This window comes from Bactrocera latifrons, unplaced genomic scaffold (assembly GCF_001853355.1).
Source record: "Bactrocera latifrons isolate USDA-ARS-PBARC rearing strain unplaced genomic scaffold, ASM185335v1 scaffold_46, whole genome shotgun sequence".
NCBI classification, from domain to species: Eukaryota; Metazoa; Arthropoda; class Insecta; order Diptera; family Tephritidae; genus Bactrocera; species Bactrocera latifrons.
In genome coordinates, this window is record NW_017537112.1 from 465,670 (window position 1) to 486,143 (window position 20,474).

The 20,474-nt window shown below is 35.7% G+C and overlaps 1 protein-coding gene across 1 annotated transcript in view; it reads left to right on the top strand.

Annotated features, from left to right (window-relative positions):
• The window catches only part of LOC108973130 (sodium channel protein 60E), a 256,070-nt gene that overhangs the window by 5,724 nt on the left and 229,872 nt on the right, over positions 1-20,474 (top strand). The window lies entirely within an intron of this gene.

Consider the following 20,474-nt stretch of genomic DNA (forward strand, 5'->3'; position numbering starts at 1 on the left):
TTTGTGTGCGTGTGTGTGTTTGTAGGAAGCGCTTGTGCACTCAAAATGCACACAATATCCGCTTCTGTTGTAGGCTTGCCTGCCAGCGCATTCCGTAAACTGCATTCATGCATATCCAAGCGGCCGGCGTTGCATCCACAAATGTGCGCCCGCCCACTAACTATTTGCTATTGACTTTGCTCACACATACACACATGTGTATATATGTACTATATATGCGTTTGTCAGCTTGCGTGCCTGAGCGTGAAGAATCATGCCTTAATTAATTTTAGTTGCTGTAATGAATAAGTAGCGGAAGTTTGAAAATTTATTCGCTCACAAAATTTACGAACTTTGCTGCCTAAAATTTATACGAGTGTTCTCATACCAGAAGGAAAAGTAATTAAACATGATTTGTAAATATTTTAAATATTTATATTCGCAACTGATAATATTCATACATTTAACTTGTATAATGTCTCAGCAGGCAAAGTTTTGTAAAAAGAGAAATGAGAGGATTTAAATGCTAGCATCAAAAGCCCGAGTGCGGAACTTTAATCCGCTGAATCTAATTTACTCCCAAGTCATGTCTCTTCGCCAACCGGAACACCACCGGATTATGTACAACTTCATGGGAGAGCAAAATTAAAATACAGTCTCTGCTATTGTACGGACGGACTGACTCCTAATCTATTTTAAGTTTCTTAGTTTTATCCTTATTAGAGCTGACGCTTTGCTGACAGTTTTCCATTTATCAGAGAACTTACACATATATGTATGTTGTCAAATGTCACAGTTACACTACCGCCGAGTGTTGGTTTTACCTTTTCCATTATGTTGAAAAAAAGCGGGGGCACTCAAAAAATGCGTCTTCAGAGATACACTCTATATATAATACATATCTATGAACCAATGCCATGATTACTTTGGAACATATACTTTCTAAAGCATCAGTTTTTGGAACAGTTGGAAATGCAGGTCCTCCTGGTTCTCTGCTTTTTTCTGGCTTATATACGGCACAGCCGTACGAATTCGTCGCCCTGGATGTCAATAGGCGGTATACTGTCTAGTACTACCTCAGCAGCATCGCTTGATATCGTTTGGAAAGCACTTATTACCCGGCTTGCAGAAAGGATATATGCTGCTTTTATTGGTCTTGCATATGATATATGTTCAGCGCCTGTATCCATATTATTTTTGCATACTATATCACAGAACTCATTGCTTTTGCTATTGAAAACCGCCGGATGGAACGTAGGCAGCCTTTATTTGCCCTCATTCTTATATGTTTGGTTTGCTTTGTCGGAAGTATATGCCAAGTGCTCCTTAAATTTTAACTATGAGTGCAATATTTTGCCCAAATACTTCAGCTCGTCTAATGAGTGATACTTTTGCTTCAACCTTCCTTGTGATTTTGAGCAAGACTTTTGTTTTCTACTCAACCAACTCTAACCATTGACCAAGAACATTTAAGCAATAATTGCATTTGAGCCGGAGGTCATCTATATGTTTAACCACTGCCACGGCACCATCATCCACATATGCGATTGGTTTCACACATTTCGGTTGATTACATCAAGTTCTATAATAGAGGGCCTAAGACCGAGCCATGAGGAGCACCAATCGAGATGGAGTAACTCCGAGTACCCGCGTCTGTATCTATTAACAATTTCTTTTTTATAGGGAGCATATAATATGCATTTTCAAATGCATATAATGTTTGTGGTCTCTTCTCGAAAGGGTGTTCGAATCCTCGACCACGAGAAGCTTTAACTCTGCACCATATTTTTATTCAAACTTAAACTTAAACTTAAAATTAACCTTCAACTTAAACTTAAATTTAAACTTAAACTTAAACTCAAACTTAAAATTAAACTTAAACTTATACTCATAGTTATAGTTATACCTTTATATGTATTGTAGGCTTCAGAAAAAGTGAACTCTGACCTTCATATAATCAAAGTCGATATTCAGTGACTTTTTCTTCTCCAACCAACATCAATAACTTGCAAAAGTTTATCTACTTTTCCCCACCGAGCTTTCTAATGCCATCTCAGTAGTTCTCTTTATTCATTTATTACATTATCCACACGTTTTGGCTGCCTCCCCATACATTCTCATGCTGTCTTATTCACTTAGAGCACTTGGTTTGCACAAAACAAAATACCAAAATACGAGCAAAAACAACATAACGAAAAAACAACAACTGAAACTTAATTAAAATCATAGCCGTAAGTGGAGAATTGCCAAAATTTGCCCCACCGATACCCTTTGCACTGAACCCTGTGCCACCGTTGCACTTGCTGATCACTTATTACTTCTTCGGCGCTTATGAACACTGACTGCCACATATTACTTACTTCTGAATTTTTTTTTTTTTTTTTTTTTTTGCTGTATTCGTTGGCTGTTTGGTCGGCTGCCAAATTGAACTGTCGCACTGGGTTTCATTGCCCATGGCTGTGCTACGTGCAATCCGAAAGTATTCTGTAAACAAAAGTAGATATGGCTTTACATTGCTTAACCAGCAACAGTAAATAATAAAGGGTGTTTCGTAACGCATATGAATTGTTTCATAAGAGAAACTGTAAGGGATTTCTGGTTAATAGAAAGAGGATTTCAAATAGTTAAAGTGTGCTCAAGGTTTCATAAAGTCTTTATAGGGATCAACGGTTTGGCCTTAGCTTCCATTATACTCATAATTATGAGATAGTGTCAAGTTGAACTCCTTTTTCCATAAATTGGAATCATAAATAATTTTCTTGTTCAAAGAAAATATTAATTGCAACGAATATTTACCCAACATCGGGTTAGATAGAAGACGGTCACCCGAGCGAAACCTGTTATTAGGAAGTATATTCGATATATGATCGATCGATCAGTTTTTATGGCAACTATATGTAGTAGAGGTCCGATATTGGCGGTTCCAAAAAATGAGCAGCTTCCTGGAATCCTGGAAAGAAAAGAGCATGTGTATGTATTTTGCTAATATATCGGCTCCAGCATATTCGATTTATGCTCATTCGAGTTGGCAGTTTTGAAACCACTGTGATGTTCAAACATTTTTAAAGATTGGAGGGGCTTCTTTCTGCAATTTCCTCTTTCTTAAGGTATAGATACACTCGATTTCAATATTCTCTTCAAACCACTTATTGTTTTTTTTTTTTTTTTTGGTATCATTTTGCGTTTCTTTATCAATCTTCTAATATCACTGTTTCCACATATTACCCGAACAAACTTGAAAAATGTCATAACTCAAGAATATAAAACTTATCCAAACTCATCACCTTGTACTCCACTCTTAAAGTTGGCATTCTAACTACCGAAAAATGCTAGTTGTCCCAAAAGAAATTATAATGTTTGCAGCCAAAAATGTCGTGCTGTTTAATGACCATAAAAGTCACGTGCCACAAATGTCGCCTTATATGAGTGAAGCACAGCGTCTCTATGGGCATGCTACAACGTAGCTGCTCTACAAGCCACACAAATACACACACACACGCATACACATACCATGTACACAACTATTTGTGCCAGTGAAAGAAACTTATAAATTGTCGTTGCATGGGAAAGCAAATAGCTTGTGACCCATCTGTTGCCACCTACGAAAATTACGAGCCACAACGGCAAGTGGCATTAGCTCGGCAGCTCTGCTGCGCTCTATTGCTGCAACAAAACTGCGACTGTCGCACTAAATTACACCACTTATGCATTCGTTGGCCTGCCAGCTGTCTGCCGGGAAGTGTTTAACCGCTTGACTGCTTGAGAAACGAGTCCAGCTGCCAAGCATAAAATACAGACTCTTGCTACCCAGCTAAAGCACCTTGCCGCCAACGATGTTTTGACTCTGCCACCGCCACTGTGCGGCACTTTACTTCTTAGTTTTGCCAACACTTTGCATACCTTCGCTTTGAATTCGGATTTTATTGTCGTCTACAATTTGCGCCTCTGTCCGTTTGCATATCTGTATGCGAGCTGAGCATATTTTCGGGCGTTCAATGTGATAGTTCTGTGGCAATAAGCCAAATGTCATTGTTTACCGGCTTCTGTAATTTATTTATATATATATATATATATATATATATTTTTTTTTAAGATATTTGTATATACACACATCTGTCTCTTATACACATCTTACATACATTGTATTCTTCGGAGCATTTCAAATGAAAGACTATTTTCAAAAAATTTTTCTCTTACTCAATTCTGAAATAACGAAAAAGTTTATTTTTCGTAGTGATTATTCCTTTTCTTACGTGGACCCTCCCCCGGAGCAGCCAGCAAGCAAGCATACTTTGGTTGATACTCATAGCTGCCTTAGAGATGGAGGATTCCAATTTAATAATATGTGTACTTTAGTTGACATTTGGTTTTTTTTTTTCTGCTGTGTTCTCCGGCGTACTAGGGCCGGTACATCCGGCGATTAGGGTGTCTTCGTCGGACTCCGTTAGGCGTTCTGGAGTCCTGAATTTCACTCTCTTCGCCATTAGCCCTGTGAAAGCGTTGGTCGTCAATATATTGGTGGTCTGTGGTTTTTGTTTGTTTTCCATTTGTTATACCATGAGTAGGTCGCACATTCATACGAGAATGCGTTTCATATCTCATACCTCTGCATCAAAGTAGAAAATTCGCGATCAACTATTATATTACCGCTCGCGAATCATTCAGTCACACGCGTGCCTCAACACTTTGGCTTAGTTTGGTGTGGTGCGGGTGTCCTCATGTCTCCACAATATAAATCGAATGTTTATTCAGCCATATTCCCATAAGACATTGTATGTTTTGTGGAAGTGTGAAAACAAATTTTTTCAAAGTATTGATTACTGCTTTTTACACATCTTTACCACCTTTCTGGTAATTTGTGGATACCATACCAATAGAAATGTCCGTCTTTTGAAGCAGACTAAACAGGCGTCCAATTTGCTGCTCAGTCAATATGCGTCCATCGATGAAAACGAATGGTAATCGGAAGTTGCTAAATCTGGTGCATACGGCAAGTGGGGTAGCAGCACCCATTCTTAAACTTAGATTGTATCCTGGACCGATTTTGCTTTGTGTACTTTGTCGTGTTACAAAATTACTTTGCCTTATCTGTCTGGCCATTCTGGTATTTTTTCGTGCAATGCATGATTCACACTAATCATTTTTTGTCTGTAGCGATTAGTATTAACTTTTCACCAGGTTTTAGAAGCTCATGATGTACCACATTCTTCTGATTTCACCAAATACAGAGTATTATTTAAAAATACAACTCTAATGAAAATATTGTTCTTTTTGGCAAGAAACTCGATTTTCACAAACCTCATTTGACTTTTGACTTATTCCACTAGAAAAATCAATCGCCATAGCTACGAACAGAAAATAAGCACTTGTTGTCAAATCTGCACTATGTGTTGTATAAGATGGGCACTGTCGTTGTTCTGAAGGAGTAAATTTCCTCTTTTATTGGGCAAATTTGTGTGATTGTTTTCTTCAAAAAGTTCAATACATGTTCAAAATAATGCATGATATCTCGTCTAATGACTTCTTCATGAATACCTTTGAGTTGGTGGTCCTTGGACAAAAAAAAAAATCATGTTTGGTAATTGCGGTGAAAAAATAAGCTAGTCTTAAACTAGATTCAAACATTTAGAATAATATTTTTTATTTACATTTAAAGTGCAATTTTTGTGTGAATGAGTGTTTAGGCGCTTTGTGTTATTTTTAAAAAAATAAACAAAGCTTCGCCGTCGTAACTGTGCTCGCTTTCTGAAACAACTTTCCAATGAGGAAATGTATAACAATCATGTTTATATTTTTAGTACCATTGAAATGAAGAGATTTCAGCAAACATAAAATCTACCCAAACAAAAAAAATATAAAAAAAAAATGAAATTTTGAGTTCAGATTTTTATATTGAAAAAAGTGTTTTCTTTTCGCAACAAGCTCAATATAAGAAAAATAAAGAAAACATTTAAATACAAACAAATAAGAATACTTCAGTGACATTAAAACATAAGTTTGCACCAAATTTCGTAATAAAAGTTTTTTTGTTTTTTTTTTTTTTTTGTACAGATAAAAATGTAAACCCCCAAAACTCGCTTGATGTTATAGGAAATCCGTCTATGTACAAAAGTTATAGATTTTTTCTTTACCTATAACTATTACTTTCTTCTACAAGACTTGTGGTTTCGTCGAAAATCGAGTTAAACCATTTTTAACCCCTAAAAATTCAGCCACTCTCCCCTTCTTTTGTCGTTACCTAAAAGCGGCGTTCGTAAATTATTTTGCTCTTAATATTTGTTATTTGAGCTTTCGTTACAGCTGAATATGAAACTATTATGAATTTTTTTCTCTTTTATCATTTTCAAAGGTCTCTGCACTAGTCTAAAGGTCTTCTTACAAATTTGATTTATAAATATATAAAAAGAAAGCGACTCAATCTGTCAAAAAGTAGACGCAACTCCCGCGTGCGCTAAGTTTGTGATTTATCGAAGTTAAGGCTGCCACAAGCGACAATCCATCTAAAGCCATAGTCTATTACGTTAGAAGCCACGCTAAAACCCTTCCATTTTGTTGACATGCACGCATACAAGCACGCGCTCGAATATAGAATAGAATATAGAATATAAAAGCGCCACTGAAGCACAAACATTTCCTTAGTGCAACTTACACTTTGATTTACTTTCATTATTACTTTTACTTTAACTTACACGGCCACTACAGCAGCAACAACAATAACGAGTGTTTCACAACAGTGTGGTAAGTGCCAATAATAAGCAAATAAATATTTATTTTCTCCCACCAAAAACTACTGACACCACGAGTAAAGGAAAAGTTGAACAACAATTTTGCCACAAACACGCGGCGGTTTGTGAAGACTTGCCACTACAGGCACACAGAGACATAACATGATTGAAGGCGCATATATGTGGTGTGTATACCATCTCACTTGCAGTAAAGTACTCTCAGTTGTGCTTAACATTATGAATGTACACACACATAAATTATGAACGAACATATTTTCTTAGCCATGCAAGTATTCTGCCAACGCTGCCTTCTCGCTCCATGCCTATCGTTACCACACTTACCGAGCGCTGGCGCAAACTGTGTCAAATCCTTTTTGACAAATTCCATATAATAACTAAAAGTTGAAATAAATTCCACTTGTGGCCGTAAAACACGAACACTTCTAATCCCACCTACACAAGCAAAACACACACACACAGCCACACATACATGCACACAGCTGCTTGTAAACACAAATATTATATGTGAATTTAATAGTGGTTCGCCAGGCGTCACAATACGTGACCCGTCTTGTGTTTCGAGCGAAGTACGTGAAAATTTAGCTTGCAGGTGGGGACCTGCGGAGCACAATTGTAGCGTAGCTTGGTCCGTCAAACGTGCGCTCGGCAGTCGCTCGGCACACGCGCTTCGCTAGTTAGTCCGTTAGTTAGTTAGTTAACGTGTTTGTCTAAATTTAGCCATAAATATATGTAATGCGGTGCACAAACGTCACTCAAGCGTCCATTGTGCTCAGCGCCTGCAAGTATGTCGCGAAATATAGCAATTGCTTAGCGAACACGTCATACCGCTGCTTACTATACTTATGTGTGTGTGTGTTTATGCGACCATTGTGGTCGCCATGCGATTTTATACTGCGGCATTTTTGCTCGTTGTCAACACCTCTCCCACCCCGCCAATCTGACTTATACTCGCTTTCATCCTTTACTTGCTCGCTCGCTTAGCTGCTTGTCTGCTTTATTGCCTTTGCGGTTTTATATTTGCGTTTTTCCTCCACTTTAATGGTGTCAGGGATTAAATGGAGTTGCCACTTTGTTAGATGAAATTTTTATAACCAACTTGCAAATAAGTAAAGAAGCTAAGCAAAGTGAACGCGAGAATATATGGGGTTTCTTAACATACTAGTTTAGTGTTGTTATGAAATACGATTGCAGATTGCGGTAATATTACAGTTATTCTATACCCCTATACGTTATCTTCAAACCAATATTCATTCCTCTAAATTCGTACAATTGGGTTGCAGTTTTAAGCTTTTTACTTTGAAAGTAAACTAAATTTTTCTATCCCCGTTCGAGTTATCTCTAAACGACTGCCGTGTGAATCACTTATGATCCTTGGAGGTCTTGAATAACTATTGCGTCTGCAATTGTATTTGTGAGTTGTTTATTTTTTTTTTTAATTTGAAAATTTATTTAAGAAAAGAACATAGCATTATTCGAAGTATTCCCCTTCTGAAGCTATAATATTTCCCTAACCATTTTGGCAAGTTGTGCATCCCATCATAAAAATACTACCTCAGCTGAGCGCTCAAGAATGAATCTAATGAAGGCAATTTTCGATGGCCCTTTCAGATATGAACCGTACTCCAGTGAGAACGTTCTGCATCTACCAATATATCGATATATTCTTCATCGACCGGAGCAAGAGGTAGTCGGAAGAATTAAGATCTGGTACTTTAAGCGCGTGAAGAAAAACTTTACAGCCGCTGTTTTCTAAAACAATCCTAAGCGAATTTCTAATATGATGCGTGCGTGTTTTTTTTTTTTTTTTTTGTGTTTTTACAATTTTTCGTTACATTTGATAAATCGCTGTCTCAAGCTTTTCCTATCAGTGGCTGCATCAAACCTTGGTTATGGAGGTTCGGCTTCATCATCGATTTGGCTAGGTTTCGCGTATGATTTCTTGTGTTACGATCCATTTTACAATTTAGTGCCAAAACGACTTTTTTTGTAGCGTTCAAGCAGTATCTCTGTTTGAATTCATATATCACCCAGCTACCTTGCTTTTGAATGTATGAAAAAGAAAAAAGAAAGTAACTTGTGTTTGGCAACATTTTCAACCAGTTAAGCTTTCACTTTTCTATCTTCAAACTTTTCTTGGTGTCCAGAATATATTTTTGTATTCCAAGCCAAAGCAGTTGCTTTCCAACACATATTCGGACACATTTTCAACAAAAATTGGACCAATTTAATTACAATCAAGTTACACCATTTTTTTCCACTAATAAAGTTTTCGACTCAATATATTATTTGCCATCTTTATTACAGTTTCTTACTTCGTTTCTCTATCTTATTGGAGAGAAGATTATACTATGAACCAAAAATACTTAGAAAGACTTTGTTCATAAGTTTGAAATGCTTAATTTATTCTTCAAAATCTGTGTCGTCTCCCTCAAAATAACCTCCCTTGGCTATATTGCAGTTTTGTCAACGTTTTTCCCAATCTATACAAATGTATATCCTGCGTAGGGTATATTGAAGTTTGTATCACTCAGAAGGAATCGTCGTAGTTCCCATAAAACATTTATGGTACATAAACGATCAGCATGACGAGCTGAGTCGATTTAATCATGTCCTTATATACGCGAACAAGTGGTAGAACTTTTTCATTCGACGAGATATCTGCACGAAATTTTCCATGGTTTATTGCCTAAAGCAATATTAAAATCTCTGAAGAAATTCATTTAATCCAATCATTATAGCGTATAGCTACCACATAAACTCAACGTTCGTAATCAATGTCTTCACTACATTTGTAAATTCTTTTGTATATGTGAGGGATATATTAGCTACAGTGCAGCAAGCCTTGCTATTAAATATATAAAAGTACACTTCTTTTTGTCTCTGGGTACCGGAGTTGTTGTAATTAGAGTAGAAAAGAATAATCTTATAATTTATCCCAATTTTGTTGAACAATTTTACACTCTTCTTGTCGGTGCTTTAACTTCATTATACAGAGCTACACTCATAAGTTCTACTAGGTTCCATGAGACTGGACTTTCAGCCATTTTACAACAAAATTTTTGTCAATATACTCAAATTTGTACAAAAAAAAAAAAAAAAAAAAAAAAAAAAAAAAAAAAAAAAAAAAAAAAAAAAAAAAAAAAAAAAAAAAAAAAAAAAAAAAAAAAATGACTGCGTTAGTGTATAAAATAGAAACTGGACTTATTAGTTAAGAACTTCCGATAAAAAAAGTTCTGCATTTTGGCCTTAAGTTCTTTCAGCGAATTTTGTTTTATGTTTTCGATCGTCTAAATGCGATTTTCATGGAGCGGAAATTTCGGTTTGGGGAACTAAAAAAAATGCCATACCAAATCAGGTGAATACGGTGGTTGATCGATTATGTTGCGTTTTTGGTTTAAAATTCGGTAACATTCGGTCATGCTACCTTTTCATGGTGTAAAATTAACGAATTTTTCTTCCACACTGTGTGTTCTCACACAAACGTCTCAATATGGCCAAATATAATTCCTTATTGATCGCCCATACCTCCGGAAAGAATTCTTGATGAACCAAGCTACGAATATTGGAAGAAACTATGAGCATCACTTTGCTTTTGAGCGACTTTGGTTTCGGTTCGTTTTAGCCATTTAATCTGATGATTGTTGACTTGTTTACATGTCATCCTCATAACATCCTGTCTCATCGGCAATTTTAATGCTCTCCATGGATATGGGATCTGAATTAGGGTCAAGCATGTGTAGAAGACTTGTTTATGGTATTTTCTTTGAAAAAAATTTAGCTTTAAAGGGAGGAGTCGAGCAAGAACGCGTTTCATACTAAAAATATTCACCAAAATCATTCGAACGGACTCGTGAGAGGTGTCGAACTCTCTTGTCACCTCTCTAACATTTGCTTGACGCTCATCAAACACCAGCTCCGAAACTTTTTTAGCATTTCTTCAGTTGAAGACCGTACAGAACGAGACAGGTCGTCCTTTTTCCAACATTCGCAACCATTCTGCACACGAAATTTGGTTAGAAACTCAGTATTTTAGACAAATTCTTTGTTGAATATTTTTATCCATTGTAAAAGTCACAATGCACTAGTGAGCGCACAATAGACCCTAGGTCGCGGTGCAATCCTCATTCATTTACTGAGGTGTGACTTAAGCAGCTGCTCTAAACAAATTGGTTGGCAGATTGCGATTAAGGACAGTCCTACTAGCTTACTAAAATATATTTTTTGAAGTATTATTTATGCGTGGAATTTAATTACAATTTCCGGTCCGATCCCTTCTGAATATTATACTACTGCACTTTTTAAATAAATTTTAAATTTGATCTGAAAGGGTTGCCTGCCTTTTGTCCCTAAATTACTAAATCTTCAAGTATTAGGAACAAGTTTAAACAAAACAGTTGAAGACGCATCACTAATTCGCTACTTTAACCCCCAAAATTCATTATCTGCTAAAAGCGCTGAATAAAGGCAAAGTTTCATCAGCAATCTTTACGCCCTCGAAACTAAATTTCTATTTAATATGCATAACGGGAATAATCGATTGGAAGACTAGAGCTCTGAAGAGTCATACACTTAAGCGCAAACAATAAACTTAGTATTAAACTAGAACAGACTTATATACAACAACAAAGCGCATATAAAACAACAACAACAACAACAAACTTAATATGAAACAACAAAAAAGCCACGCTAAGACAACGCACTACAAACTGCAAACTTGAAAATTAAAGGGAGAAAGCATGTAATGCCGTTAGGGCAGAATAACCTTCATATTACTGCAAGTATTTGTGGTATGTGTGTGTATGGCGGTACAACGGCAGCGGCGAACTTAATTGAAAACAAAAACTATAGAAAAGTTATAAAATTTGCGAAAATCAACGTCATAAAAAAGGCTGCAATGAATTTTAATTTAACTCATGAAAAAGCGAACAGAATAGCAGCAATGCAACTAAAGCAAAAACAACTCAACTGTGTGCTCGCCAGCTTACAACGGCGATAACAATGGCAAACAGCAAGAGCAACAGTGAGCGCAAATTGCACTCTGCCGCACAAAATCGATAGCAGCATGAAAATGAATGAAAGCAAAATGAAAAAGAAAGACCAAGACTACAAGTAAAAACGTTGAGTATAAGCTATAATACCCTCAAGAGGTGCATTTTTTAGAGCAAAATGTAACAGAAGAGCTTTACTAAGATTTTAAGCGATTAGATTGTATGACAGCTATGTATATGCTATAGTGATCCGATTTGAACAATTTGCTGAGATATTATAGCACTATTCAGAGCAATAATTCTTGGTAAATTTCTTGAATATATTTCAGCAAATAAAAAAGTTTTCCATACAAGGAGTTCATTCCAATTGTTCAGTTTGTATGAAAGCTATATGCTATAGTGGTCTGATCAGAACAAATTCTTCGCGAATAACACAAAAGTAATAAATAAAAATTTCTGCCAAATTTCATGAAGGCATCTCTTCAAATAAAAAAGTTTTCCATACAAGGTGCTTATTTTGAAAGGTTCATTTGTATGGCAGCTATATGCTGTAGTGGTCCGATTTGAACAATTTCTTGAGTTGTTGTAGTACTGTCTGTGTCAATAATGCATGCTGAATTTTGTGGGAATTTCTGGATAAATAAAAAAGTTTTCCATACAAGGAGTTCATTCCAATTGTTCAGTTTGTATGACAGCTATATGCTGTAGTGGTCTGATCAGAACCAATTCTTCGCGAATAACACCAAAGTAATAAATAAAAATTTCTGCTAAATTTCATGAACGCATCTCTTCAAATAAAAAAGTTTTCCATACAAGCGCATGATTCCAATCAATCAGTTTATATGGCAACTATGTATGTATATGTTATAGTTATCCGATATCTCCGATTTCGACTAATTAGCAGCTTCTTGTGAAAAAACGATGTATGCCTAATTTCAGCGCCATATCTCAAAAACTAAGGGTCAAAAATGTATCGATGGACAGACAGATCGACTCACTTTGTCATACTGATAGTTTATATATATACTATATATGTATATACACATGTATAATATATATTATATACATTTCACAAGGTCCCGAAAATTTCCTTCTGCGTGCTACAAACACTATAACCTGTTCAGGGTATAAAGATTAAAATCACAAAAATAAAAATAAAATAAAATAACCAGCGCAAAGCAAACGAAAACAAGTAAGGAAGGGCTAAGTTTGGGTGTCACCGAACATTTTATACTCTCGCATGACAAGTTTCATCAAGATATCTCAATTTTTACTCAAGTTACAGCTTGCGCGGACGGATAGACAGACGGACGGACAGACAGACATCCGGATTTCAACTCTACTCGTCACGCTGATCACTTTGGTATATATAACCCTATATCTGACTCTTTTAGTTTTAGGACTTACAAACAACCGTTATGTGACCAAACTATAATACTCTCCTTAGCAACTTTGTTGCGAGCGTATAAAAACGCTCAACAACAATACAAATACGCAGAGAAATTGCTGTGCAGTCGAGCTAAAAAGCTTTATCCGCTTTGCATAACGGCACAACACGGAAAATTTACATAAAAAGCCAATAGATAAAATTTTCACAAGCAAACAAGCGCACGCACACGTACACACACACACAGGAGATTTAGCATGCAAATATTTGTGCTGGCCTATTTGTTTGTGTGGCTGTGTGTTCGCTTAAAAAGCATAAAAGTGCACTTAGTCAACATGCGACGCTGACGCTGACGCTGAAATGTAACAACAAAATGCCAAAAGCCAACAATAACAACCACAATGTTAATGTGTCTCGCATGCTAAGTCGCCACATTTCAGCTGACCCGCTGTTGACCAACTTATCGAGCGTAAATACGAGCGCCTACAAACAAACTAGCTGTGGCATATAAATATGCAAAGCAGCGCAAATCAGAAAAAACACACGCACTACAAGTAAATTAGTATTTTATTTTATACAATGCTATATAGTTTGCTTATATAATATTTTGCGCTTTTTGGCATTTCGCCCTAAAAAACACAGCGAAAATGAAAAAAGTGATGAAAAATAATTTCTATCAACGCCGAAATGTGGAACACGTGACAAGATTTCTAAATGTTGATAGTTCGCTGCGCGCTCGTTGTTTAAATTTTTATCTGCATGCGACACGGCGTATGCGCAACTTTTTACGGGTGACTGCGTAGGCACTTACAAAGTGAAATATGTATAAACACATGTACTTCTATATTTTACGTGAGTTTGTTTCACAATTCGTGTCTAGTTTATATTTACGCCTGCAGCTATGTTTTGTTGTTGTTGAGAAAATATTTGAAAATTTTGCAAAAAAAAAAATCTTTGGAAATTTCTGTGATGTGTTATATACAGTCGTAGGAATTTTATATAAATATACAGATATGCGTATATAAAACTTTTCATGTCAACTACGTCTTATAATACTCGCATTCCGTTATTAATCCTCAGTTCCGTATAATATTTAAACTTATTATTTCACAAAAGCGACTTTGTTTCAATCCGAGCTCAAATTTCCAATGAGACAGCTCAAAAGCTGTAAATGGCGTCATAAGCTCTACTTCTTGGATATTTAGTTGAAGTTGTACATTATTTCCCCATGTTGATTTCCCAATGCCCATCAAGCACTTAATTTCAATGTAAACCATGTTTTAATCATTTTACTTTTTTCTTGTGTATAAAATTGGGGTTTGCAACTTGCAACCGTTAGAAAGCTTAGGTAAAAGAAGAATTGCACATTACAAACTGGTTATTATTAATTATCTTCAAAAGTTATTCATAGTTAAAACTAGACAACAATTGGCTAAGCATTCAGTTGGTACAACATGTCGTATGAGTAACACGGCATTACTTAGGCATTTGTTTGAATGCAAAGTTTAGGCAACTGCTTTCTATAAAGACGGAAAAGGTACGATTTTTTAGCAGAAATTTTTAATAGTATTAGTTTACTTTTAATTTACAAAAAATATGTGCACAATGTATAATTAAAAATATGTTTTTATGTAAGATCTTGTTGAGAGAGAAAATAATGTTGCTTTCAGATTAAAACATTTTTCATTTTTTCATCAACTACTATATTGTTTCCCATTAGAAAGCAAGCACACTGTTACTGTTTTATGCGTGTTGTACTTAGTTTTGTATGGCTGTACTGAAATGTGGTAATGAAGCACGTCAAAGCAAGGTGTATAGGTTGTACCCTCCATCAAAAAAAATTTTTTTTTTTAATAAAACTATAGTTCTATAGGGCTTCATTTCCCGCGACTGCATTATAAATTAGCTTTACTTGATAGTCCAAAGATGCGTAGAATTTTAAATAAAGCTGCCTTAGGCAAGTTATTAAAATTGACTTCAAAAACATTTCGAAACTTATACCAAATCCAGTTTCCAGAGCTCCAACATAACGAAGACACAAACGATTTATACAATATTCATGCCAGTGATGCCATTTTAACACGGGAAATGCTGCAATGCTATTTTATAAATATTAAAATAAAGAAGATTAAATCATATTTATATAAATTTTTATTGGAAAATTGTTTCTTTTTTCGTGATATAATAATTTATATCATGTTTGATCTTCAAAATGATAGACAAGTACAAGTGCAAGACAACTTTCTTTGTTAATTATTTTTATTATAATGCGTTGTATCTTTAATCTTCTAGGCAAATGTCCCTTTAATCTTCTGAAAAAAATCCAGTTTTAAAGATAAAAGTTATTTGACACACCAAATGCGAAAAAGTTATTTTGAAAAACACATGTTTCACATATAACTATGTACATATAGCTGAGCCAAAGGTGGGCTTAAAATCGTTTGTAAAAATTCACTACAAAACAACTTGAAACTTATTTTTATTTTTATCAGTACAGTAATTTATAAAAATGTTTATCTTATTTACGAAACTACAAGATGTTTTCCAAAGTAAACAGGACTTTAAAACAAACAGAAGAAGTAGTTTTTTCGGAAAAATCAATTTTCTTTATTCAAAATAGTCTCCTTCTGCTATTCATAAGGTGCTTTCCAAAGTAAACAGGACTTTAAAAAAACAGAAGAAGTAGTTTTTTTTAGCAAAATCAGTTTATTTTATTCAAAATAGTCTCCTTCTGCTTCAATATAGCTTTTTGCACGGACCAAAAGCATGTCGAACGAGTGTTTTATCTCATTGGCCGGTATGGCCGCCAGTATGCTGGTGCGAACCTTTTGAATTGCCTCTACGTCTGCATAACGCTTTCCTTTCGTGTTCAAATGCATTTTTCCAAAAAGGAAGAAGTCGCAACGTGCCATAATCAGGCGAATACGGGGAGTGGTTAATGGATAAAATGTGATTTTTGGTCAAATAATCGTCATTCGAATGTTATATTCTGAGCAATTTTTGGTCGTCAGTAAATTTGTGCGGAACAAACCGTTCACACAGCTTTCGTAAGCCCGAATGTTCGGTCAAAATGCGATAAATCGATGTCCTGGAAATGTTCAATTCCATTTCCATGAATTTCAATAATAATTTGGAAATTCCGGTGATCACAGATTTTGATTGGCCCACATATTGATCGCCATTTACGTCCTCACGACCACTTTGAAAACGTTGAAACCATTCGTGCGTAATAGTCGGAATATGTGGGAGTGTTGGCGAGTCATCCAACTTGTATAAGGTCTCACATTATCCTGGTGGAACACTACACCTTTTCTATTCATTATATATGGACTCTGCTGTACATCACTTAATTTGTTCAGCTGATTCCAATACGCTTCAGAATTAATTGTGATGGTCTGTCCATGATCTTTTGCGCTTTACATTCTTGTGTACGATACACTTTTCGCTGCCAGTAACAAAGCGCTTTTAAAATGGATTACTTCTGTGAAATTTAATAAGCAAATCACAGTCGTTAATGAGACGAAGCAATTTCGTTCTGCAATAACATGATAAATCCATAAGTCAAGCTTCGAAATAAATCCTAGACGTTTCATGTGTTTGTGATCAGTCACGTTAGAAAAATTGAAACTTTCAGTTATCCCTCGAGTTGTTTTTCGACGATTTGCAATGATCAACGACTTTATTTTATTCACATCAGCCTTATGACAGGCGTCTCCAGAGCATCGTAGTGCGTCCACAAGATCGAAATTGCCGCAATCAAATTTTCAAACTAATTTTAGCATTGACTTTCGGTCAACACATCTTTTCCATCCACCTCACATAATTCGTATTGCTTGAATTGTACTTTTACGCTTTTAATAAAACAGTGAAAAAAGTCGAAAATGATGTTTGCGATCTTTTATTTTCGATAGGACACCAAATAAAACCAATTCCAAAAAATTTAAGACTAATTTTAACAAACAAGCTTTTCAAATACATGTATAATGATAAAGCGCTTAAATAAGAAGTTGGTTGAGAGCAAACTTTAATAACACCAGCTGTTTTCTTCAACGGAAATTACTTAGTGAAAGACCCAATATAACTAATTTTAACTGGTCATGTTAAATTGCTTTATATCATTTCCACATTCAAAATGGTTCATAGTAGACACTTAAAATACCCTCGGGCACAATATGAGGTACAGTTGTATCGATATTTCCTCAATATGTTTGTTATAAATTATTATTGTTACGGTTTATTTAATTCGATTTCGTTGTTAAGAAGTGAGCAGATATTCTTATCTTGAAAAAATCGCAACGTATGTGATTTGCTTGAATCTTGAGGGAATATACCAGAAAAATGTTATGTGTCTATTGCTTATCAAGTGTGACCTAGGCTGAAAAAAGAAAAACATTTTCACGTATCTTCTATCTACAAAATACAATCCAGAGCCAGCTTGTACTCTAATCATCCATCCATAAAAAAGAACAATTCTTTTGGTACTTTGAAAAATAGATTCTTACACATCTCTTAGAAAGTGTTGACAATTCTTGACTTATAGCCACGTTTCGTCATCAATGCTGATGCGTTGTTAGGCATCTCTTTTGTCATTTTTTCTACTCGAAGTTTTTTCAAAAGATTCAGTTTTTTTGCTTTGAGTCTAGAACTGACGCGCTTTAGAATCAAAACATTTACCAAAACTCTCTTGAGTGTATCCATAAAAGATGTTAACATCTTCTGCTAACTTATTGGTTTGGGTATGTGGTTTAAATGTATCTATCCAGGTCAACTCAGATAGTTTAATATAACCAAGATCCACATATTTTCTTCTTTATTGGCGTGGACACCACTTGTGTGGCTATAGCCGAAATTTACTTTCCAAATATATATTGCTGAAATATATGTCTGTTGGATTTCGTAGTAGAGTGGGGAGCAGAAAGTATAATTGAGGTACTGCACTATACTATATACCCATTTATGGATAAATATATAAAATTTTTTTTTTATTTTTATTTGCATAAACTTGATAATCGAATTAGTTCAAATTTTGAATTTTGATGTGGACAAAAGGTTTCTTGAGACGCATCGCAGTGCATGTGACTTGCTCATGCCTATTTATTGCACATTTGCAGGATTTGTTTATTTGAGTTTGCCATAAAATGAAAAATCCGAATACTTCGTAAAAATTTCTACATTTTTTGTTAACCACAACAAATTACTGAAAGCATTTTCGGTTCTTATACTTTTCGCACCATAGATTACAAATTGCAAATGCAATTACCGATACAACATTTCACAATGTAGTTTTATGATTTTTTTAGGTAGCAAACTAACGAACTAAACAAAACTTTCATTAGTAACAAGGAAATCCTTTCAAATGATTTTCGTTCAAAGTGAAAATGTGCAAAAATGCAATTACTTGCACAACACGAGAACACGAGCGCAAATTAGATTGCAACTAAAACATTTACTCACTCACTTAAGTAGCTGAGATCAAGACCGCAACACAATAAGGCATGTTGCTCTGAACACTTCTCCGCTGACCCCTTAATTGCGCATTTGTGTGTGGTCAAAGCTTTGCGCTGCCTCAATGCAGTTTAGCTCTGGCAAAAACAACGAAAAATCGAGAAAAATACGCAAAAACAAAAGCAGAGAAAACGTAAAGGTGTATATATGTGTGTGTGTGTTGTACAACTAAAGTGTGTAATGCCAAAGGGCAAATTCTAATTGATAGGCGAAACGAGTAGCAGCGTGAAGGGAAGGCGCTGCGTAAAGCTTAAAACAAAATTGGTGTTAATGTGTACCAAAAATTACAACAACACCATCAACAAATATAAATTGCGCAAAAATTGCTTTCAGCAAAAACTTTACCGAGCAAATAAAACAAATTCAGCTGAGAGAAATATGCGACCAAAGCGTGCGCTGTCAATTTGTCTGCGTGCATTGATTATATTATATTTCGGACGCTGAAGCAATGGACCTTGAGTCCAGCGCGCATTCTGTTTCTTTTAATGCCGCCTATTTTTCATTGTCATGCGTTGCGTCTAGCCCCGCCACGCCTCGGTGCCGGTTCATTTACTCGCTGGCGCTTTGGTGGCCGCCTTCTCGCTTTGGTGGCGCTTAATCAGCGCCAATTCACCTGCGGGAATAGCCGCAATTTGGAGCGTTGATAAGTTTGGGACAACTGCTGAGGTTTTCGCAGCCCGAAATGAGTACGCTTAAATGAGAAGCTTATGTTTTGCAAAGTACGTGCTGTGTGCTCATGCTTTGCTTAGGTAGGGATTTCTCGAGTTTGTAATTTAATTCGTTGGTTTTTTTTTATATGACCTTTATTTTTAAGTTTAAAGACAAGGTTAAAGTTTTACGAAAAAATTAATGTAGAATCAATTTGGATTGAACCGAGGAAAATTCTATATGTGCGCTGAAAATGAACATATGAGGTATTTAGAGAGTTAATTTATTAATCTGTAGAATTGTGAAGTCGTCACAATATTTAGTAGTCAAAAAAGTATTTTCGTATTTCTAATCAGACTTCAACTTATTTTCCTTTTTTATATTTGTAATGAACTTTAATGCACCAAATATGTATCATTTTGGTCGACTACTTTTTGCCATTTTTCCGCCGGAGACATTATTCTATCAATGTAAAACTTTTCTGGTTTCTCGGCGAATAACTGCGACAAGTAATTTTCACAGGCTTCTCTTGAAGCCAACTTGACTCCATTAAGGGATTTCTGCATGGATCGAAGCAAACAATAGTCCGATCAGGGCTATGTGGTAAATGCACCACAACTACCCAGCCAATGTTCTCCCAGTTTTTGTCGAGTCACCAAAGATCTGTGTGGTCTAGCCTTGTCCTGATGAAAGACGAAGCCCCTTCTGTTGAGCAGTTCTTTCCGTTTTTTCGATTGCCTGCTTCAATCTCATCAGTTGCTGACAGCAAAACGTAGTATCAATCGTTCGACCAGGCTGGAGTAGCTCATAGTGGATGGTTTCTTTCCAATTCCACTAAACACTCAGCATAACCTTTCGAGGCGTCAATCTTGGCATGGCGATCATTTGTTGAGGTTCACCACGCTTAAACCATGATCTTTTTCGCACATTATTGTCATATTTGATTCACCTTTCCTCTCCTGTTATCATTCGCTTCAGAAATGGTGCCATTTCATTTCATTTCAGCAAATAATCGCAGATGTTATTCGGTCAATTAAATTTTTCACAGAGAATTCATATGGAACCCAAATGTTTAGCTTCTTTTTGGAGCCAGCCTTTTTTAAATGGTTCAAAACCGTTTGATGATGAATGTGAATGCGATGTCATGGCTGCTCATGTGACAGCCCTGGTTAATATTTTCCATAAATTCATTCATTTTTTCAATAGGTCGACGAGGTGCAA